The sequence below is a fragment of the Haemaphysalis longicornis genome, unplaced genomic scaffold (genome assembly GCF_048455015.1).
Source record: "Haemaphysalis longicornis isolate Haplotype H1 unplaced genomic scaffold, Haemaphysalis longicornis Haplotype H1 scaffold_2, whole genome shotgun sequence".
In the NCBI taxonomy this organism is placed as follows: Eukaryota; Metazoa; Arthropoda; class Arachnida; order Ixodida; family Ixodidae; genus Haemaphysalis; species Haemaphysalis longicornis.
The window spans coordinates 25,752,597-25,774,285 of NW_027526295.1; the positions used below are offsets into that span (position 1 = coordinate 25,752,597).

The following is a 21,689-nucleotide window of genomic DNA, read 5'->3' on the forward strand; positions in this document are numbered from 1 at the left end:
CCCACGCCTTTCGATGAGATCTCGAATGCCTTACCAATTCGGCTGTCTGGGCGACTGTGTTCTCCTTCGCTTTCTGGGGTATTTATATTTACTACAACTGTACCTGACGCTTGAGGGTGGTAGCCAGCGCCACTCAGAGTACACGGGGAGAAGGGGACCTTCTTTTCAACCCCCGGGGCGTGACGCGAACGTCTACAGCCTTTCATAAGCGGGTAACTTGGGGGGAAACCCTCTTATGCTACCTTGGCATCAAGGCGGCCAGAACCGAGGCCCTCGCTAAGCTTTCGCGCGATAAATGGGTTTGGAAATGAGGGGCTCGTTAGGAAATACAGAAAGAAATGCCGGCAGTCTACAACGCCAAGGAAGGCATAGGGGAACAATTAGACTATTTTTTTACTGTTAGTGCCGTTACATTATTATTTTTCATTATTATTAATTACGTGAGAAAGAAAGAAAAACACGCGCCCAGAGTGGGGACCGAACCCACGCCTTTCGAAAGGCGTGGGTTTGGTCTCCACTCTGGGCGCGTGTTTTTCTTTCTTTCTCACGTAATAATTAATAATGAAAAATAATATTATAACGGCACTAACAGTAAAAAAATAGTCTAATTGTTCCCCTATGCCTTCCTTGGCGTTGTAGACTGCCGGCATTTCTTTCTGTATTTCCTAACGAGCCCCTCATTTCCAAACCTATATATATATATATATATATATATATATATATATATATATATATATATATATATATATAAGGAATGCGCCGGCAAAACAACCCTCCACTACCACTGCGATAAATTCCCGCTCGGAAAGAGAGTAAGACAGGGGGATTCTATCTCGCCGAAACTATTCACAGCATGTCTGGAGGGGCCATTGAGAAAGCTTCAGTGGGAAAACATAGGAATAAAGATAAACCGGAGTACTTGAGCCATTTTAGGATTGTGGACGACATAGTCTTGCTGAGTGAGACTGCAGAACACCTGCAAACAATGCTTTAGGAACTACAATCGCACAGCACGTCCCTGAGGGTAAATATTAATATGAATAAATTTAAACTAATGAGGAATAAGCATGCTAAAAAGATCCTTCAACTTGGAAAACGCAAGGCTAGAAGTAAAATACTATGACTACCTCGGACAGATAGTTAGTGCTGACCCAAACCACGAGGGAGAGATCTGGTTAAGGACAGGTATGGTTTGGGAAGCACTCGGCAAGCGCTCTCAAATAATAAAAAGTAAGCTACCTTTGTCACCCTAAAGTAAAATCGAGAATCAGTGCATGCTACCTGTGATGACATATGAAGGTGAAAATTGACACCTTACTATACAACTAGAAAACAATGTTAGGTGGACTCAACGGGCCAGGGAACGAATTGTATTAGGACAGAAAACAAGCAAGCTGAATAAACTGGAGTAGAAGATACCATAGTTTGTATAAAGAAAAAGAAATGATCTTAGTCTGGCCACCTAGTCAGACGAACTGACAAACAGTGGCCAATCAGGGTCACACAGTCGACACTAGAGGAAGGCCAATAAGCGTGTGGAATAATGAAATACTGAAATTCAGGGGAAAACTGTGGACTCGAGCACAGCAGGACAGGAGTGGTTGGAGGTCAATGAGTGGCCTTCGTCCTTCGACTTCAGTAGGCTGGCGTAGATGAACAATATCGTTTATGTTGTTCTGGATTACCTTTCAGTTGGTTAACTGCAATTATTACTTGAGGTTTGCAATCACTTTTCCTGGGTTTTTTTCCGCTGCCCGGCGTAATGTTTTTACTCGACGTCTAAGACTGATGACCTAAGAGTCATCCAGGAATCACAGAATTTGAAATTTTAAATTGAAGCCTATCGTATCGTTTTTATCGCATCTGTAGTTCAGCTGCAACGCACTGCAGCAAAACCAACTTTCTTCGACGGGGACGATGATTGTGCCTGAGCTGAAGAAAAATTACGACGCTTCCCATGCTTTGAGGCGAACCTGGGTCTCTCTTGTAATGCATCCGACGTCCACCCAATCGCACCCTTTCCGGCCCGGTCGAGGCAGTTTGTATTTTGAGAGGGGTGATTAGACGTGCAAAGTTAGCCAAAAATGCACCCATCTACATCACTCCCATGTACATTACACCTAAGGTAGGAACCGTGTTATCACCACTATAATCAACATAAAATTACGGATCCACTCGATCCTGGGTTGGTTAGTTCGGTGTTAGTTTAGCAAGCCTCCTGTTGCCCTATCGTTGTAGTTTTGATGGCGAGGTAGTTGATCTTTGTTTTGAAGTCTATAACGGTATATATACATTTAGGTACAGGGACCCTGAACTGGAACTTAAATAATTGACTTATGGGTATACAGGATGAACAATGGCGTACTTGAAGAAAACCCAGTGAATAATGATTGTCGTAGTGGGCAGAAGGGTACACTATTTTTTCGTTAATGAGACCGAAATAATTGTTTGTAATTAATAATATTATTTGAAAAGTACTGCCCCAATCACTAATCTGTCAGTGAGGCACTTTTGGGTACCTACGAGAGGCGTCTAACTGCGGCATTTTCAGCGACGAACTAATTGGGCACTTATTTATATGGACTGATAAAGAAAACCCGCGATATATGAAAAATACCACGTGACAGCGCGTACGCGTGTATCGCAAAGCAATGCCCTCAAACAGGGTGCCTCTTAGATACCAAGAATAAAATAAACAAAAGGAAAGAAGAAAAAATCGCGACCAAGATTGGGCCTTATCTTCCACACGCGCACCGCGAAACTAGATGTTGCTGCCGCTTCCAAGCACACCCTTATCAAGGTAATGCGCTGTCTTCTAGGGCGTGTGGCGGGCAAAGTCACTTTCAGTCAGCTTATTTGAGGGTGCTTGTTTATGAGGCGCGTGGGAGCGCCGTCACGTGGTATTTTTCATATTTGGCTGGTTTTTTTATCAGTTGGAATAAATGATTACACATTTACTTTGTCGCTGAAAATACCGCCGTTAGATGCTCCTTGTGGGTACATACAATTGCCTCATTGCCACTTTAGTGATTAGGAATTTAAGTCTCAAGTAAGCTCATTATTTGCAATGAATTATTTAAATCTCATAACCAAAAAACTACTGTCTATTTCTCCACAGTACTGCAAACATTATGCACTAGGTTTTCTTCGAATAACGTCATTGCTGTTTTTTTTTAATCTTGGGGCATGATAGCTGGGACACCTGTATATCAAAGACTTTACAAATGCTGAAACGCATGCGCAAGGCGTATTTGGATGATGGCAATGGGCTTATGGATATTTATGGTCAGATATTCCATCAATAACTTTTATGTCGATTAGGTAGCTTGGAAAATTGTCACTCAGAAGTACCAGGTCAACAATATTGGCCGTTGTTTTAAATGCAGAGCATTTCAGTAACTCACGATGTCACCCGCGTTGACGTCCGTAGTCCGCACCGCACCCCTCCCTACTGTATAAAAAAAATACTATCCGGCGCCCGGTTTCGATCCCTCGACCCTGCGGGTTGAACGCAAGGTGCATGGTGCTCTACCCACTGGGCCACAAAGCCGACACAGAAAGGGACTCTACGAACGCGCCTTATATCGTTGACTTATTCAAATTACTGCTGACGAGCGCTCTCTCGCCAGCAATTGCCACAAGTGCAACAACATTAACGTAACGCAAACTACTTAACGTCGTGCGCCCCCGGAAATGCTCTGCATTTGATCGTGCCCCTCGCGAGGGCGATGTTTCACTGCATCTTCTCTCGGTCGCGGGACCCGTGGCGCCATCTGGCGGAGGTGCGGAACAACTCGTAGCACTTTCTTTGAAAAAGCGCCTCAAAAGCGCGGCAAATATGAAATAGGGATGACGCGCTTTCGAGGCAATCCGTCGACGCGGCTGCTTTGTGTACAGACTCGGTGGCGAGCGTCCCAGGATTGTGGTGCCGACCAAACCATTTTTTTTCTATGGGTACTGCGTGCGTGCTTTGACTACCCGAGAATCCTGTTTGTCTGGCATTCAATCAGTCGAAACGATAGTCGATGTGCGCAGAGTCGGCAACCGTGGGGGAATGGCACTGGAGTTCCACATCACTGAGGCTGCACCTCTAGTTCAGCGTCGGCGGAGTATTACAACGCAGACGTCGCCGCGTGTCGTGGACTGACAACGCTGACGAATCGCCTTCCGACCGGACCCTTCGGAGCCTACTCAAGGGCTGCGAAGAAGCTCGGCCTGATTCGTTGTAGCTCATTGCACAAAGCGTTCCGTGGCACTCACACAGCCAGGAAAATACTGCCCACCGGTGTCAGTGTTTATTCCATAACCGATCGAGCTTTATCATTATCCTTGCGGGGCAAAATGTTCCACTTTGTAGATGAGCGTGGCGGCTTTACATTGCTAAAGATTCCAATCCGTCTAGGCGAAAAATCCCCACTTAGTACTTTGACATGGGTGTTGCTTTCTGTACGTACCGTATTCGAATAGGTTTTTTGTTTGCCCCAGGCACCATGCCCGTAATAACCATCTTGTGTGTCTTCTAGCCGAGGGTCTTACTCGAGATATTACTCGAGCGTCTTACCCAAGAAAGTGGTGCAGGTCTAAAAACGTTTCCCGTAGCATTCGCCGACACTACATGTGTTGACGTGACAAAGTTTTGAACGCCGAGAGCTCATTGGCGAAGCATCTATATATGTTTTTCCTAAATAAACAGTACAGATGTGGTTTAGTACGTAAAACAAACTTAAATCAAAACTTTCCGCGAGCTGATGTAATCTTCATGGTCAGCCATTATGGTTTCAGCATCGTTTTAAACAAGCCTTGGTGTGCTATTAGCGAAGTCAGTAACCTACCACGGTGAACCCACGAACTTCTGCAAGCAATAAGCCCGGCAGGAAGTAATAAAGAAACAAGATGCTCTGCAGGCGATTGAGCGCCCCCCCCCCCCCCCCCTGAGCTTCTAATCCATTCTGCGCGCGCGGATGGTACTATCGGTACAGCGTGACCGCGCCCGTATCGAACTTTGCTGCCCTTGAAAGGTTAGAGTACTACTGCATTGGCTATCCGACCGATACGAACTTGCGATGTTTCGTTCACCGCGAGCCGGTGTTGATAACTCATCCGTAAATGGTGCATGCCTACCTGTAGCCCTATTATGTTTTGGCATGGCGGAACCGCGGACACGAGGACTAGTCGAGACGGCTGCGGTAAGCGAGTGTGTACTTCACGATAGGTTGGTTGTCGCGCGACAGGAGAGATTATAAGATGAACGTGAGCGCCAGACGACCTGAGATGAAGGCTCTCGATTGAGCGACGCCTAGCTGGGAAGCCACCCTTGCCAGATATTTGTAACTGCGCTGGTCGCTGTTTGGCTCGCGGCCGGTGTCATAGAGTTTGGGTGGCCGGTGTAGGATGTCACACCGACCGCTGGAGCGGTGAAAAGCAGTTCTTGTTGGTAATAAATAATAAAAGTGCAAGCTAGCCTAATCAGTCGAAGAAACGTTTTTGGTGGTCGGCAATGGCGTGGTAAATTAACAGCTACCATTGCCATCCCAAGAGCGCCAAGCGCCTACTGTTTACGCTTTAGACAACACCGGTGCCTCGTTCCTCCGTTGTGACGTGATGTCTACGTCACAAAAAGCAAAAGAGGTGAGGCAGAGAGAAATTCCAACGAGTTTCCTAAAAAATAATGCATTGCTGCGGGTCGAACAATGGATTAGAGTGCTCGGAAACCTATGATCTTTCAGTTAAAACAAAATCCTTTCGGCGTACACTGTCTGTTTAGAGATCTGGTGTCGTCGAACGAGAAGTGTCTGGAGGACGTATCTAGCAAACTCAAACACCTCTACTTTCAGTGAACTACAATAGCCAATTCCTTTCGGAAGCCGATAAGCGTTCTGATCATGTCAGGAATCCCCATGTAGACGTTACTAATGGCAGTGCTGTCTACAAAAATCGTGCAAATAGCTGAGGAACATTGAATCAAAGCAAACATAAGTTTAGTCGTGTTTCCTCAGCAATGTGCAACTTCTACCATAAAATCCTACAACAAATGTTTATCGCGCAAGATTTACGCAAACTGTAAAAAATAAGTATTGTATAATTAAATCGGTGCGTACAAAACTTAGATGTTCTTTCGCTCCGTCTGCTATAGTGCGCTACAGAAGATACCCTTGTATGGATTATATAGCATAATACTAAATCCATGGAATATTTTAATAACAATTCAAACACAAACATCGACCTGGTAGACAAATACCACAAAAAATCGACCAGCAGACTTACGTTCTTGGCCAAGTACCCGTACATGTCGTGAGGCAATGAAATATGATTCAGAAACTTGGCCTTTGGTCGCGGTTCGACCTGGAAAGCATGCGCTTGCCACAACAGTTCGTTGTCCATGTCAACGCCGTCGTACTTTGCAGTCGCCACTTCACTGTACGGTTCGTGGCTCTGCATGCCCGCCTTGTTTTCTGCGGAGATAGAGTCGTGAATAAGGACGACATTGAGCCACTGCCTCAGATGTGTCCCGGTTAGCATTTACGTAAGTCAACAATAGGGTTTATGATTTCCCTTAAAGAATGGTTCTAAAGAGATACAATTTAACCTGAAAAATACACACCAAGTTCTGCATTCTCGAAGTTTTATTCCAAGAACCTAAATTGTGTTTTGTGGAGGCATTTTATGCACGCTTTCCTGGCTCTGTTTACAATGTAACTTGATTTTCAAAACCTACAAGGAGTGCTTAATTGGGGGTTTCGGTTTCATCATCTTGTCAGCCTGGTCATTGCTAGTGTAGGCTTTGCAGCTTACGTTATGAAATATTATATTATTCCTCGATGTAGCAGCTCTACTACAGAATAAGGTTTTGTTGGTAGATTATAGCTATTTCGAAATAGTGAAAGCAAACACCTCAAATTATTTGTTTTATAATTCAGAAAAGGCATGATAGACGCTGCCTTGATCACATAAGCAAAGCTTTTGAGGAATATTGTAATTTTTCGGGTGCCTTTGTAACGAAAGTGATAAATCTTCGAATCAACGTTATTCAACGTTACACAAACAGTTTGCTGCCACACAAAAACTGTTATCTTCATTGAGAAAAAAAGAGAATGTGCGTTCATTACCTTACTCTTGCGTGATAATGGATAATTTAGTTGTATAGTTCATATAGTTTAGTGGTATTCTAGCACATACACAAATTCGCGGTAACATCATTATATTAAAAGGCAGAAACATAAGAAATAGTCAGGCATGATGCACACTTGTATGGATATAGAGGGGGATAGCATTTATATCAGAACCCGCCGAGGTGTTCAGTAGCTAAGGCGTTTTGCGGCTCAGCACGAGGACGCGGGTTCGATTCTCGGACGTAAACAGCCGCTTTTCTGATGGAGGCGAAAAGCAAAAAAAAATACACCATGTTCCCATAGGAAAACCCTGCGTAGGATGCGAAGCAGCATGGGGGTTCACTCAATGTCCTATTTGTGGGTGCCGCTGGTTTCGGGGCTGTTGGTTTCATCCGAACTCATCCTACAGCACCGGAGCAGAACCGGCGCAGGCGGTGCCTTGGAGCAGACTGAACACCGCGCAGCACGAGCACCTCCCTTTATACAGCTGGGGAGAGAAGAATAGAAGAGAGGGGCGCATGCCCAGTGTTATGCAGCTGGAGGAAAGGAAAATGGAGGAGAGACGCGCATGCGCAGTGGAGTGCAGACAGCGCACGCGGGACATAGCTCCTGCCATAAGCTGCTCCGCATCTAAAACGCCCGTGAGTAAGAAATTCAGGCGCACATTGAAGATCGCCAAGTGGTGAAAATTAATCTGGAGCCCTCCACTACGGCTCGCCTCATCCCTTCTTTGAGTCGGTGCATTCAACCTCACAATCAATCAATCAAAAATGAAAGGGGCCGCGAACGCAAAGCTGAGTACAAACTGATTTTTATTGCATTTCCCAGTCATTTTTCTATAACCCTGGACAAAAACAACCAAAAATGGTTTGAAAAAACTTTAATTAATCACTTGATACGTGAGAGATATGAATACCAACCATCAATGGCTTAGTCTTTTTGTTTTTGCGTAAAAGTAATCGACTTTTTTAACAAGAAATGCCATGCGTACCGGGAATATTCAATTTTAACTAGCGCAAGAGCTTACGAACAGTGACGCGCCTGGCTGCGAGACGCCCACCGCGGCATGCCTTAGCAATCTTTAATTAACGGTGTGGGTAGCTGCACCAAGAAGCGACTCCCCTTTTCTGAGAGGGCAATAAATGGGTGCTTAAGCATCATGTATCTTTTAATTTTGGTGGAATCTATGATTTTCTCCACAATTTGGTTGCCTTGTTTTCATATCACAGCTCTGTGGCATAGGATGATGTCAAAACATTGGTATGGTCTTTCCCCAATGCTTCATAGAAACATTGACCAGTTTGGCCGGCGTAATGCTTCGCTCACAGTAAGTGGACACAATACAGAACTCTTTCTGCGCAGGCAACAAATAATTATGGTGTTTTATTGTGCACTTGATTCACTTCACTGAGCTCGAGTTGACTTTTCGACCCATTTGGGACAGCTTTAGGGTGTTGTGTCATTCTTTTCCTTTTTTTGTTGTTGTTTCCTAGGTATGTAACAAAAACGACTGGAAAACGCAATCACAAATCAATTGTTTGTAAGTACCGTGTTTCGGCCTGTTCTTTTGCCATGGTGTCACTAAGCATAATGTACCAACTCGCGCAGTGGTTCGTTTTGGCTTGATGCTGACCATTTCGCCATGGCACAGCACAAGAAATGTTTCCTTGAATATGACGTGAGGTCCCCCATACCTCTATCCCAAACCTGGGTAGGATCACGTCTAAGTGCTTGTCATGGCAGAGCTGCAAGGGGTGAGCGGTATGTTATACGGAAGATGTGTACGATGTCCAGAAGTTATTTCGTTCTTGGCATCACTTACTTGGCGTTGTATACCATAAATCTCCGAGTAGCAAGCGAGAAAGTTTTCCGAGCACTCTGCCATGCGCGTAGGCCACCTGAGTTGCACGAGCCATCAAGTTGAAGAGTAGCGCTTACTGTGTCTGCTCTTCAGCGAATTTTGTGACTATGAGAGTCGGGAACGCGCGATGTGGCTGGCAAAGTAGGCGCATCAGATGACATATCTTGCATATCCATCAAGTGGTACAGTTTTCTCGCTTGATGTGGACAATGTTGTGGAGGTGAATGTTGGCAGTGTCAATGTTGCCTCTCGACAAGAAGAAAAAGCAGAGAGGTGTTCGTTCACCAATATTATGACCATGTTAATGAACACTAGTTTACATAAAACAAAACAACTACCTACCCACAATAGGCGTGAGAAGCGTGCCTTTGGAGGATTTCAGTCCAATCACGATTAAGCCACTGCGCCAAGCATTTACATTAGGGATGGCTGGAAGAAGTAAACTTCTGCTTCGCCGCCTAGAATAGGAGGACGTCCTGAACCACTCACTACACGAAGTACGTTTTTCCGCCAATATAAAGGAGGAGAGAAGTACTGCCATGAGTTATTACGTCGTAAGAATAAAATAACTGACATCGGTAGCCCAACTGTTCGGAAAGGCCCCGGCGATTACTTCTCGTCTGCCGCATTCAATGGGCACAGCTCTCGAAACTATTTCGTGTGGCAAGTGAGGTAAGATGCCGAAGACATCTCAGTCGACGAGGAAGAACGGTGCGACCTTATATCGGGGGGCAGAAGAATTCTGGTGGGTAAAATCGTTGACATATTTCTTTGTCGCATGCGGACCGCAACGCCGAATGGAGCGGTAATGCCACGGCAAGAAGTGGCGTCGCATGTAGCCGATGTCTGGAAAACCATTGCAGGGCCATCCGTTTAAAGATCATGAAGCTGCTCCTGGGTATTCAGACAAAAGTGCTTGGTAACGACGAAGACCACCTGCGGACCATCGTGGAGGGTGTTCTGAAAATCAACAACACGACCTTCGATTTGTAATGCACTCACTTAACCACCGGATGGTGAGGTGCTTATACTGTCAATTATTCGTCGTAGGAAGACGTCTTGGTGCTTGTCCTCCCCGAACTGAATAAAGCAATGCAGAATAAGGGCGCAACAGCGTCCTAACGTGTAGGCTTGTGAGATTCGACGGGGATCGTGCGAGACAGTATGCGTCGTCATGCTGGCGACCGCATTTTAACCTGATAGCCTTATTAGGCAAATCCAGAGACTTGTAGTTCAGGCTTTGGAGCTTCGCCTCTGCAAATTTTATGTACCTCTCTCTCTCTTTCCGCACGCAGACGCAGCACGCCGTCTTCTCTGCCTGTCGGACTGCTTTTGGGCGCGACCCTTGCCTCCCACCAACAGAACCCAAGTGTCTCATGTTTCAATGACCTTACCCTGATTCTTAGAACGGGTGTGAATGGGCAGATGTTCGGACTTTGTGTGCATGGGCATATCTTGTTTGGACCTTCGTTCCGCGTGACTAATTTTTTTGCCCTTGTCAAACACATGCATGGGCATATCTTGTGTTGACCCCTCTTTCAACCCTGTTGCCACCGGGAAGGGGGGAATTACCTTGTTAATTTTTCGCTCCGGTTCTTCTCTCTTTCTTTCCCATGTTCGTACCGCCTGACTGTGTGTTGTTATTATCCTTTTTATATATTTTTTTATTTTTTTACCGCTCGCTCTTCATTCTTTTGCTACCCACCAACAATGATACATTTGTACAAACTCTCCCTTCTCTTACCTTGCCCTCGCCCTTGCTACATTTTCTGTATATATATATATAACTCTGAAACGAACTCATACTGTACTCTGAAGAAAGGAAGCACTCTCCCTCAAACGTCAGTAAACTTATTTCTATTTTCTGCGTCTTTCTCGTGGGTCGCTGTCTCTACTAACCTTATTTTTTCGCGCTCTGTGTGTTTTTATCTTTCCTGACTATATATATATATATAACACAGAATTAAGGATTGGCAGTCAAGAAAACCTCGGAAAGCAAAGGGGAGGTTGTTGTAGGTCATTGAAACAGATAAAGAATTTGGAAAAAAAAAGAACGAGAACGGAGAATATATATTGTTACGAGGCGAGGATGTGGAAGAGAAGAATGTATTTAAAGTATTTACACTATTTACAGGAAGAAAGGCTGGGCTGCCGCTAACATTCAGAACGACCCACAAGAGACCTCGTCGTCTTCCTCTATCTACAACCGTCGCTGGACGAATTGTTTATGCTTGTGGATCAATCCCTCAGAACTACATAGTTCGTCGTCTGCTAGTTTGCGCCGTGGCATTACCCCCCGGCGGAACCAGCGCCGTCGCGGCGCTACGGCGAATCCATGAGAGGCGGTTGGTACGGCTTCAGCCGGACTACGTGGACAATGTCCGTAGAAGGTGCACGAGTCGACAAGGGTGGAGAAACTGGGGAGATCTCATACGTGACATCGGTCACTTGACGTAGCACACGATACGGGCCACAGTACCGCGGCAGCAGTTTTTCAGAAAGCCCGACTTTGCGGGTAAGTGTCCAGAGAAGAACAAGGTATCCCGGTGTGAAGTGGACCACGCGGTGTTTGCGGTCATAAATCGTCTTCTGGCCAGCTTGCGAGGAATAAAGTCGGTGGCGGGCTATCTGCCGCGCATGATGAGCGTGAGCAATGGCTTCACTGGCGTACTCCGACCGCCGTAGCGGTAGGGTCCCGACGTCGGGAGGAGTGTGTCCAATGGTAGAGTAGGATCACGGCCATATAGAAGGTAGAATGGTGAATATCCTGCGGTATTATGCCGGGATGAATTATAAGCGAAGGTCACATAAGGCAGCATGACGTCCTAGTCGGGATGGTCTGCAGTAATGTAGCAAGAGAGCATATCTGTCAGTGTTCGATTGAGGCGTTCCGGGAGGCCGTTAGTGTGGGGACGATATGCTGTAGATAGCTTGTGCTTAGCAGAGCATGAGCGACGAATATCGTGAATTACTTGGGAGAGGATGTAATGTCCGCGGTCAGTGAGCAACTGTCGAGGTGCGCCATGCAGGAGAATTATATCGGCTACATTTGTAGCACAGCTGGCCCGGAATGCATGCGTGATGGCGTAGCGCGTGGCGTAATCGGTCGCGACAGGCTGCAACCCACTTTTTTCCCGATGAAGACAAGGGAAAGGGGCCAAGCAGGTCTAGACCGACACCGAAGAAAGGTTCTGCCTGGATGTCAAGAGGCTGGAGCTGGCCCGCTGGAAGCGACGTTGGTGCTTTTCTGCGTTGGCACTAGTCGCAAGCCCTGACGTAGCGGCGTACGGAACGGTATAGGCCAGGTCAGAAGAAACGACGCCGGACTCGATCATATGTGTGAGAGATGCCGAGGTGCCCAGCAGTCGGCATGTCGTGAAGCTGCTGCAGCACAGGGGAGTGTAGGTACTGGGGAACAACGAGCAACAGCTCAGGACCATCGGGACGAAGATTACGACGGTATAGGATGTTGTCACGGAGCAGAAACATTGCCGTGTAAGTGTCCGGGAGGCCGAGTTAAGGTTGTCTATAATAGATCGTAGTGCCGGGTCATGACGCTGCTTTTCCTTAACGCGAAGAAGGCCAGATATAGTGCACAGAAAAGCTGCACCGTCATCTTCATTGTCGTCGGGTGGGTCGTCAGGGTGGCGGGACAGGCAATCAGCGTCTTGATGCAAACGTCCAAATTTGTATTTTACATCAAATGTATACTCCTGGAGACGCAATGCCCACTGACCTAGCCGCCCTACGGGGTCCTTTAGCGAAGAGAGCCAGCACAGCGCGTGATGCTCTGTCACGACCGTAAACGGGCGGCCGTGCATGTAAGGACGGAACTTGGTCACTGGCCCCTCAAGAGCGAGACATTCTCTTTCAGTGATTGAATAGTTGCGCTCTGGGGTGGAAAGAAGGCGGCTGGCATAGGCGATAACACGCTCCAGTCCACCTTGTCGTTGCGCCAAGACCGCCCCGATACCGTAACTACTGGCATCCGCGCGGACTTCTGTGGGCGCATGAGGATCAAAATGAGCCAGAAGTGGTGCATTGGTGAGCACGGAAACTAGGGTCGTAAAAGCGGCCATTTGATTGGAGCCCCAGGAAAACAGAACGTTTTTCTTCAGCATGCCGGTAAGGGGTCGGGCAATGTGCGAAAAGTCCTTGATAAACCGGCGGAAGTAGGAGCACAGTCCCAGAAAGCTTCTGACGTCTTTTGTTGAGCGCGGTGCCGGGAAGTTCTGGACTGCGCGAACTTTATCCGGGTCGGGTTGAACATCTTGTGGTAAAGGTGCTGGCCTTCTGCGAAGACGGAGCTGCGTAGCGGACGCCACGTCCGGCACACTTCCTTTCGCAAAGAGCACTAGGGGACAACCCTCACCATGACCGCGCCTAGCCAGGCCGCTACAGGCCAGGCCATCATCGTCACCCAGCACCTTACCAGAAAATGTTATGAGGTGAGGATGCGGAAGAGAAGAATGTATTTAAAGTATTTACACAATTTACAGGAAGAAAGTCTGGGCTGCCGTTAACGTACAGAACGACCCACAAGAGACCTCGTCGGCTTCCTCTACCAACAACCGTCGCTGGACGCGTTGTTCTTGCTTGTGAAGTACATGGTTCGTCGGCTGCTAGTTTAGCGCCGTGGCAATATATCTATATATATATGTGTGTATATATATATATATATATATATATATATATATATATATATATATATATATATATATATATATATATACATATATATCGATGCAGAAAAACTATATCTTTGGGCATTCTAACTGCCTCACATTACTTCGGGACATCAGGATCGCTGCTTAAATTCAGAGAGGCGTATTCTGAACGAACGGTGTTCCAGGTTGCTTCATCTACATCTAGCAAGTTGCACATTTTATGCCTTTGCGGATCCGTCACTCTTCCACTCTCCCCATCTCTATCTTTATTGTTTTGATACCCCCAGCAACGTACGCATTTTTTGTGGTAATGCTTTACATTACATTACAAGCATTAGCAGCAAAACACGTTGTTCGGTTGTAGTTCTCTCTTACCAACATCCAGTGGTGTGCCTTGCACGGGGCGCTGAGGATCTCGTTCTGATTTCAACGCGGATCCAACCACTACTGCCAGCATCGAGCTTAGCAGCAGTGCCGAATACCTGCATGGATAAAGGACAAAAAGTTACCAGTGAACTATGCAATGGTTTTTGTTCGGATTTCTAGGTGTATCTGCCACATGGAACGAATGCATAAGAATCTCCAGTTCAGACATGGTCCGCCATATGTCGCGTCATCGCCCATAAATGGGTGTGTCACATCGCAATGCTCTAAATGCCATATCAAGCAAATTCTCTTTTTGAGTGCACCTCATGACACCTGTATCATACATCCGGGTCTTGGGCACACCATCGGAAGACATGGGGAATTATCACCACATGAAGAGGATACCATTCAAATTGTTGTTTATTTACAAGGCACGCATTAATAAATGCCGCGTTAATTTTTTTTGCTGTTAAGCTATCCTAAATAAACGAAAAATATTTACCGTTACGTCTTGTGCAGCGTAATCGCTATAAAACAATGAAGTGTAGGTTCGAGCTAGTTGTACAAATTCATTGTGTAAATTTCAACCGCAAAAATGTAGATAGAAGACGAACAGGAATAGCACTTGTCTATGTCCGGTTCGTCTTCTGTGTGAATTTTTGTGCGTGAAATTCCTGCAAAAACAGCTGATCTCCAACATTTTTCTTGTGCACTTTTAAACCAATCCAGGTAGCTTACATTTAACGCAGTAGTTTAGGGCTGATTACGTTTTTCAGTTTAAATATCTGCTTTTAAAAGGCGGTATTCGCTTCTTTCGGTGTGACCAGGACTGCGCTTGCTTACGTTTAATATAAATTATTACACAACTTCCAAAAGTGAAATCACAAATATTACTGAAGAACAAAGAAATGTGGTTTTAAAATTCGGGCTTATTGTGGTGAACTTACGCTATACAACGAAGACATGAGCAAAAAAGCGACCACGAACCAGGCAATCAAGCGAAATCTGAAATGAGCGTTTGGAGAATCAAATTTTGTAGCTCTTTTTTCTGTCTGAAAAAACAGAAACAAGGCCGATGAACCCAGAACAGCTGAGAGATAAGGAGCGTTGAGGGGCACTGCTGTGTTCGTGCTCCCCAGCGGAAGCGGAGTTCTGTGTCGGTGCCTGCCAACAGCGCACAAATTAGTGTCCCTCACGAAGGGGCCGTTTCCCCAACCGACGCCGCGTCCGAATCCCAGGGAAGATCAACAATGCACGGGGAGACGCTTTGGGACCTTGCTTTTTAGTCCAGGTGAAAAAGCGGTGCTCTTCTTGGCTGAATAAATTGTATTTTCAAGTGGGCCCGTGCGTCAGCTTGTCACTGACTGCGCGGACATAACAGTGGCGACGAAAAAGTCTTTGTGCGACCTACGTTGAACAGCAGAGTTCTACGCAATGGCTACGCAGGCATCAGGGCAAAAACCTGAATTTAACGGCACCCCCTGGGGTTCATGGTTTGACGCCCGTCAATTCTACTTCGAGTCCAACAACATCGGTGACCCCAGCAAGAAGAAGGCAAACCTGCTCGCGCTGTGTGAGGACGACACGTACGACACCGTCTGCTCCATGGTTCAGCACAGCACCCAAGCTGCAGTGGACTACGAAGACATCGTTGCGGCAATGGAGAAGCACTATGACCCGAGGCCATCTGGAGTGTATAGTGGGGCCCGTTTACAACGAAGACACCAGAAGGAATAACAAGCGGTAAGCGCCTACGTTGCGGCGTTGAATAAATAGGACGCCGATTGCAACTTCGGAACGCTGCCCACCACAACGGTAGCTACCGAACACCCAGTCGCCACACCACCTGCGAACCCTACCACGCTACCACTGGACAGTATGCTCCGTGACCGATTTTTGTGCGGGCAGCGGGATCACTTCCTCCAACAGCGCCAGTTTGCTGAGACCGAGTTGACGTTCGCAAAGGCTTACGACATCGCCATCCGAGCGGAGAGTGCCTGCAAGCAGCAGCGTAACATCCGGAACCAACCGAGCCGGCATACCTTACAAATCACCAGCGCCAGCCCCACAATCCAAGTGGCAAAAAGCCACCTAAAGCGCAGCGCTGTTGGCGGTCTGACGAGCAGCACAGCCTGCAGTCATGCAAGCTTCAAGGCGCAACGTTGCATTTTTGAAAGAAACGTGGTCACATTGAGAAGGCATGCATAACAAAGAGGAAGCAGCCGAGGGCACACCCTGGACGGCACAAGCGCGTGAACGCCTCAGGGGTCATACCACAGGAGGATAGGCACGGTAGTCTACCAGCATCACCCGTGCTGTACGACCTAAACACTGTTCTCAATGTATACACATAACCGAAGACCATGATGGACGCCACAGTGCATAACCAATCGGTTCACTTCAAAGTGGATTCCGTTAGAAGCATGTACGCTGATTAGTGAAATAAATGCTGATTAGTGCCACCAGACCTGGCGCAAGCATGAACCCATCTTGCTTAACGACCACAAGCACCGGAAAACGCGGTCAGGGCAGGCCTTGCCACTACTTGGCAGTGCAAACGCAGACGTTTGCTTCATCTGCACAACCTGCCAGCTACCACTACTTATTGTGCGAGAGGCCGGATCTAGACTCTTCGGCCGAAATTTGACGCTCTGGGGATAATGATCTGAGGTGTCAACCCGGCTGACGAGGAGAATATTCCCGAGCGAAAGGATTTGGTGGAGCGACTTAAACAGAAGTACGAAGCGGTCTTCGCTACGGATATTGCCAGACACAACCGACTTCTTATCAACCTGGAGCTCCAGCAGGGCGCCAGCACCATATTTTTAAAAGCCATTTGCCATGCAGTCTGCGTACGACGAAGAGCGTCGCAAGCTCGAGCAGCAGGATGTCATTGAGGCGACGCAGCACTCAGACTTGGCCACAGCACTTGTCGGAGTCGGGAAAAAAGACGGAACTGTACGTCTTTAGGGAGACCACAGGAGCACCGTAAACCTGGTACCGAATTCTTCTGCTTACCCACTACCAACACCACAGGATGTTTTGTGCACACTCCTTAAATGCGGAATTTTCAGCATGCTGGACCTGACCCAGGCGTACAACCACCTGCAGCTGAGCGAACAAACATCTGAATGGCTAACTATAAACACTACAAGGGGCCTCCACAGGGTTAAAAGACTTCTGTTTAGAGTGAAAGCAGCCCCAGAAATTTATTAGAAGTACATGGAGTCCACGCTTGTACGAATTCCAGGAGTGTGCGTTTACCTGGATGATGTGATCATTAGTGGCACATCAATCGAAGAACACCCAGAACGTCTAGAGCTTGCACTTGACAGGCTAGCCAGCGCCAACTGGCGTTACGCATAGATAAATGCTGTTTTGCAGTGCCCGACGTTATGTTCTTGGCGCACCCGAACAATACTCAAGGTATTCATTCCACTGATGTCAAGGTGCGTGCTGTCAGTAAGGCACCACCACCAACTAACAAGTAGGAACTGCAGTCCTTTCTTGGGCTCATTACAATCTACTATTGATTCCTAGAGCAGCGAGCAACTGTACCTAATGACCTGTAACACCTGTTACAAACTGATGACCAATAGAGCTGGTAGCTACGCCACCACAAGGCATTCGATGCGCTTAAGAACCTCCTCTGGCGGCGCGTAGTAATGAGGCACTACGATGAAACGAAGCCCCTCCTTCCAGCCTGCGATGCATCGCCCTACGGTGTTGGCGCAGTGCTCTCACAAGCCGACGATCAAGGCAGGGAAGCACCGTTTGCTTTATATTCCCGCCCCTTTCAGCGGCAGAGCGCAGTTACTCACAACTGGGTCGAAAAGGACTCGCAATCGTGTATGGAGCTATACGCATTCACCAGTACATTGCTAGCAGACACGCGATCATTATTACAGATCAACGACCTCTGTTGGGTATTTTGGGCCCCCAGAAATAAATATCCTATACGCCGTCTCACCGTATGACACGGTGGAGCATAAAAATGTCAGCGTACGACTAAGAGCTCGTGCACCGCTCAGGAAAAATATACATGAACGCCGATGCATTGAATCATCTGCCGCTCGGCGAAACAATTCAGGATCCCACACAAGTGGGCTGCGTGCTGATGTATGAAGTCAAGCCAAAATCTCGCGCTATTGGCAGAGACGGTCGCCGTAACGACGCAAGAGGACTCGACGTTCTCGCAACTGAGCGAGGCACTGCACCAAGGCCCAGTGCAGAAACTGACCAGAGAAAACTTCTACGACTTAAAAAAAAGAGCAAGGGCGTTGAGTCTCCGGCGCGGCTGCGTGACACGCGCTAACGAGTCGTTATCCCGCACGCACTACGGGAGCAAGCCTTGGCCCTCATTCATGCTGGACATCTACGAGTAGTCGCCATGTAAAGGTGCGCTCGCAGATACATGTGGTGGCCAGGAATTGAAATCTATTTCGAAACAGCTGCGCAAACGTTTCAAGCTTGCCAGGGCAACCAACAAGCCCCGCCTAGAGCCCCCATTTCTGAATGGGAGAAGCCAACAACTTCATGGCACACCCTGCACTTTGGCTTTGCAGGCCCAATCGAAGCAACATTTCTAGTTGTGGTGGATACTAACACGAAATTGCTGCAATGTATACAAACGAGTAGGCCAACATCCGCGGCAGTCATCCACGGCCTGCGTGCGTTGTTTGCAACGTTCGGACTACCTCAAAAATAGTAGTGGACAGTGGCACGGCGTTTGTGTCGGCAGAGATCAGCGGTTCTACAAACACAACAGCATCACAGCTGTGACATCCGCCCCGTACAACGCAGCAACAAACGGCCAAGCGAACGCTACGTGGCCGAACTTAAGGGGGCACATTGCATGTATGAGACAGGGTCAATAAAGCGAGCTTGGCTCGCTTCTTTTTCAAACAGCACACAGCAGTACAAATACCACAAGCCACAACCCTGCGAGGCTTTATTTTCACGGGAAAGGAGAATGTCTCTCAGGGCCGTTCAACCAGGGCCATCTTCAAAGGCGGCACAGGATGCCCGCGACCCACTGCGCAGCCGGGGGATAAAAAAGGGAGAACGCGTGCTCGCCCACCAGTTTCAATCCAAACCAGTATGGGTCCCAGCGACAGTGAAAAAGCGGATTGGCCTGCGGTCGTGGCTCTTCGAGATTTCCAGGACAACAACTCGGTGGCACTTCAATCAGAACCGCTAGCTGAGGCCGTCTTCAAGTAAACTAGTCCCTTCTGAAAGAAGGTGTCCATTACCACCCGTCAACATGGCCTGGGATCTCACTTCGGAAAGCGCCGCTGCGACACCAACAACCACATGTGCAGACGGCCAGCTCCAGTCTTGGTTGCACCGCCAACCCGTCGACCAACGCCAATCCACATGGCAGCGATACTTCCCTGACCGCTACCAGGCGCTCTTCTAAGGGGGAAAGAAATATTGTGTTCGTGCTACCCAGCAGAAGCGCAGTTTTGTGTCGGCGCCTCACGACAGCGCGCCCATGAAGGGGCCCTTTCCCTCACCGACGACACCCCCGACTCCGAGGGGAGATGGACAATGCACGGGGAGATGCTTTGGGACCTTGCTTCAGTGCAGTCGAAAAAGCCGTGCATTTCTTGGCTGAATAAACCGTAGTTTCATGTGTGCCCATGCGTCAGCTTGCCACTCACTGCGCTGACATAACAGGCACACTACCCCGCATACCTCATACTTTTTAGGCAATACCCCAAGTACGTGTACCCAACAAAGGAGAAACAACAACAAGAAAGCGTTTTTTTCATGGCAATGTGCGAAGAAAGCAAACTAGGTAGAGCACTACACTACTACTCCAAAGACCTGAGTTCAATTCTCATCAGATGACGCGCGTTGTTACTTCCTCCAGAATGTGGCGGCCATGCTCTTCACTAGAACCTGCAACAGCAACGGTCGAGATTTGGGCAGTTGAGAGCATACTGAAGTAACTCATAAGCATTGTGGGATTACTTGCGTAAATTGTAGTCTGGAGTTTCTATTGTATATTTCGCCCTGTGCAGCTGCGTTTACTCGTACTAAAGGCTCTGTGCCCCAGCTATCATGCACCAACATTTTAAAAAAGAGCAATGGTGTTACTCGAACGAAACGTTGCGTTTAATGTTTCTAGTGCAGTGAAGTAGTTTCCAGTAATTTTTGTTAAGATTTGTGTACTTAAAATAATTTTCTATGTCGGAAATTACTTGCCTAATCACTGAAGTGTCAAGAATACACTTCAAAGTACCCAGGTAAGAATCTAACTGCGGTATTTTCAGCGATGAACTAATTTCGTATTCATTTATTCACGCTGCTAAAGAAACCCCGCAAAATATGAAAATATAAAGTGACGGCACTCCTACGCCCTGATGTACTATTTCTTATATTCTGGTAACACAACTCACGCTCCTCCCATTTCACGCAGAACGAGAAACAAATGGTACGGAAAACGACCCTAACTGGTCTAGGAGAAGCTTCGCGAGCACTGCGGAGGTAGGAAAATTCAATTGCGTTGAACAAAAGCGGAGAATGGCCCCACACCCCCTGTCCCGAATAACTACTCCCAAATTGTCAGCTTTCACATTGAGGGGAGGTGTTTTTATTTTTTACAAGTTTCGTCACCTTCTAATGTCTTCATCTAGCCCTCTACACTTCGTAAAGCGCGCAGACCAAAATATCCCTGACGCGACGGGGTTTGACATGAACGCGGCGCTCGTGCACCGCCTACTGGAGTTTCGTAAGCCGCGGCGTATGTCAGCTGCACCCTACCGGCCGAAGTATCAAGCGTACCCCTGGGAAAGAATACTTCGTACAACTTTTAACCTTACTTTTATGGCCACCCATTATTTGTCGGGACAGGACATCGCACCCCTTACATATACAAGTGGTCGCTTTTAGCGCTTCACCGTTAAGTTGCAGCAATGCGTTAGCTCTGTGATCTACAGTTGTGGTCCGAAGAATGCCTACGCTGGTGGACTCTTCCTCTCACCGGCGGTCGTCCCTAAGGCCTCTCTGGCCTCCCACGGCAGTTTATTGCATGCCTTACATTGTCTGGCATGATAGCTGAGCCGCGCAAAAAACCTCCCGCATTCATTCGGCATCAACATCTATTTCAAACTTGTCGACGGTTTAGGAAGCCCCAGCCCTTCGAGATCCCGCCTGCAAGTCCCCTATTTGTGATAACTACAGCTTACACCGTAGCTACATCTCCAAAGACCGGCAGTGGCTCCTAGTAATTTGTTGTCTTTTGTGCCTTAATACCTCCGATTTTATTCATGCGGTCGGATGGTGTTCTCAAGACGTTAAGATCAAGACGTTCCAAACCAAACGGCTGTGGTACGACTTAGAGAGAATTTAGGAGCTCCGATGCAAGGGTTCTCGTCCAATCTTTAATTCCAGGACAGAAAGTTGGGACTTGACCTAAAAGCAGGCGCTGGGCAGCTGTTGGAATGACTCGCGAACAATTGGACTTTTAACGTAACTTGTTAAGATAACTTTTTTCGACGGCTGGGGGTAAAATGATAATCTTATTTGCTGTTGATAACTCCACCAACACCTCGAAACCTCACGTTAAGCATTGGGCACAGCACAAGAAATCAATTCCTTCCTTTTGCGTCATTTCGTTCTCCTTTGTGTTGCAGCGCGATGATTGTTTAACAGCCGAGGTCATGTTTTACTATTAGTTTA

The 21,689-nt window shown here is 47.4% G+C and overlaps 1 long non-coding RNA gene across 1 annotated transcript in view; it reads right to left on the minus strand.

The window, feature by feature from the left end:
* LOC144167024 (uncharacterized) overlaps positions 1 to 21,689 on the minus strand; it is a 58,549-nt gene that overhangs the window by 16,622 nt on the left and 20,238 nt on the right. Inside the window, exons 3-4 of the long non-coding RNA XR_013321821.1 lie at positions 14,013 to 14,119; positions 6,265 to 6,452 (exon numbers count right to left, since the gene is read on the minus strand). This is a non-coding gene — a long non-coding RNA (uncharacterized LOC144167024). The remainder of the gene's footprint in view (positions 1 to 6,264; positions 6,453 to 14,012; positions 14,120 to 21,689) is intronic.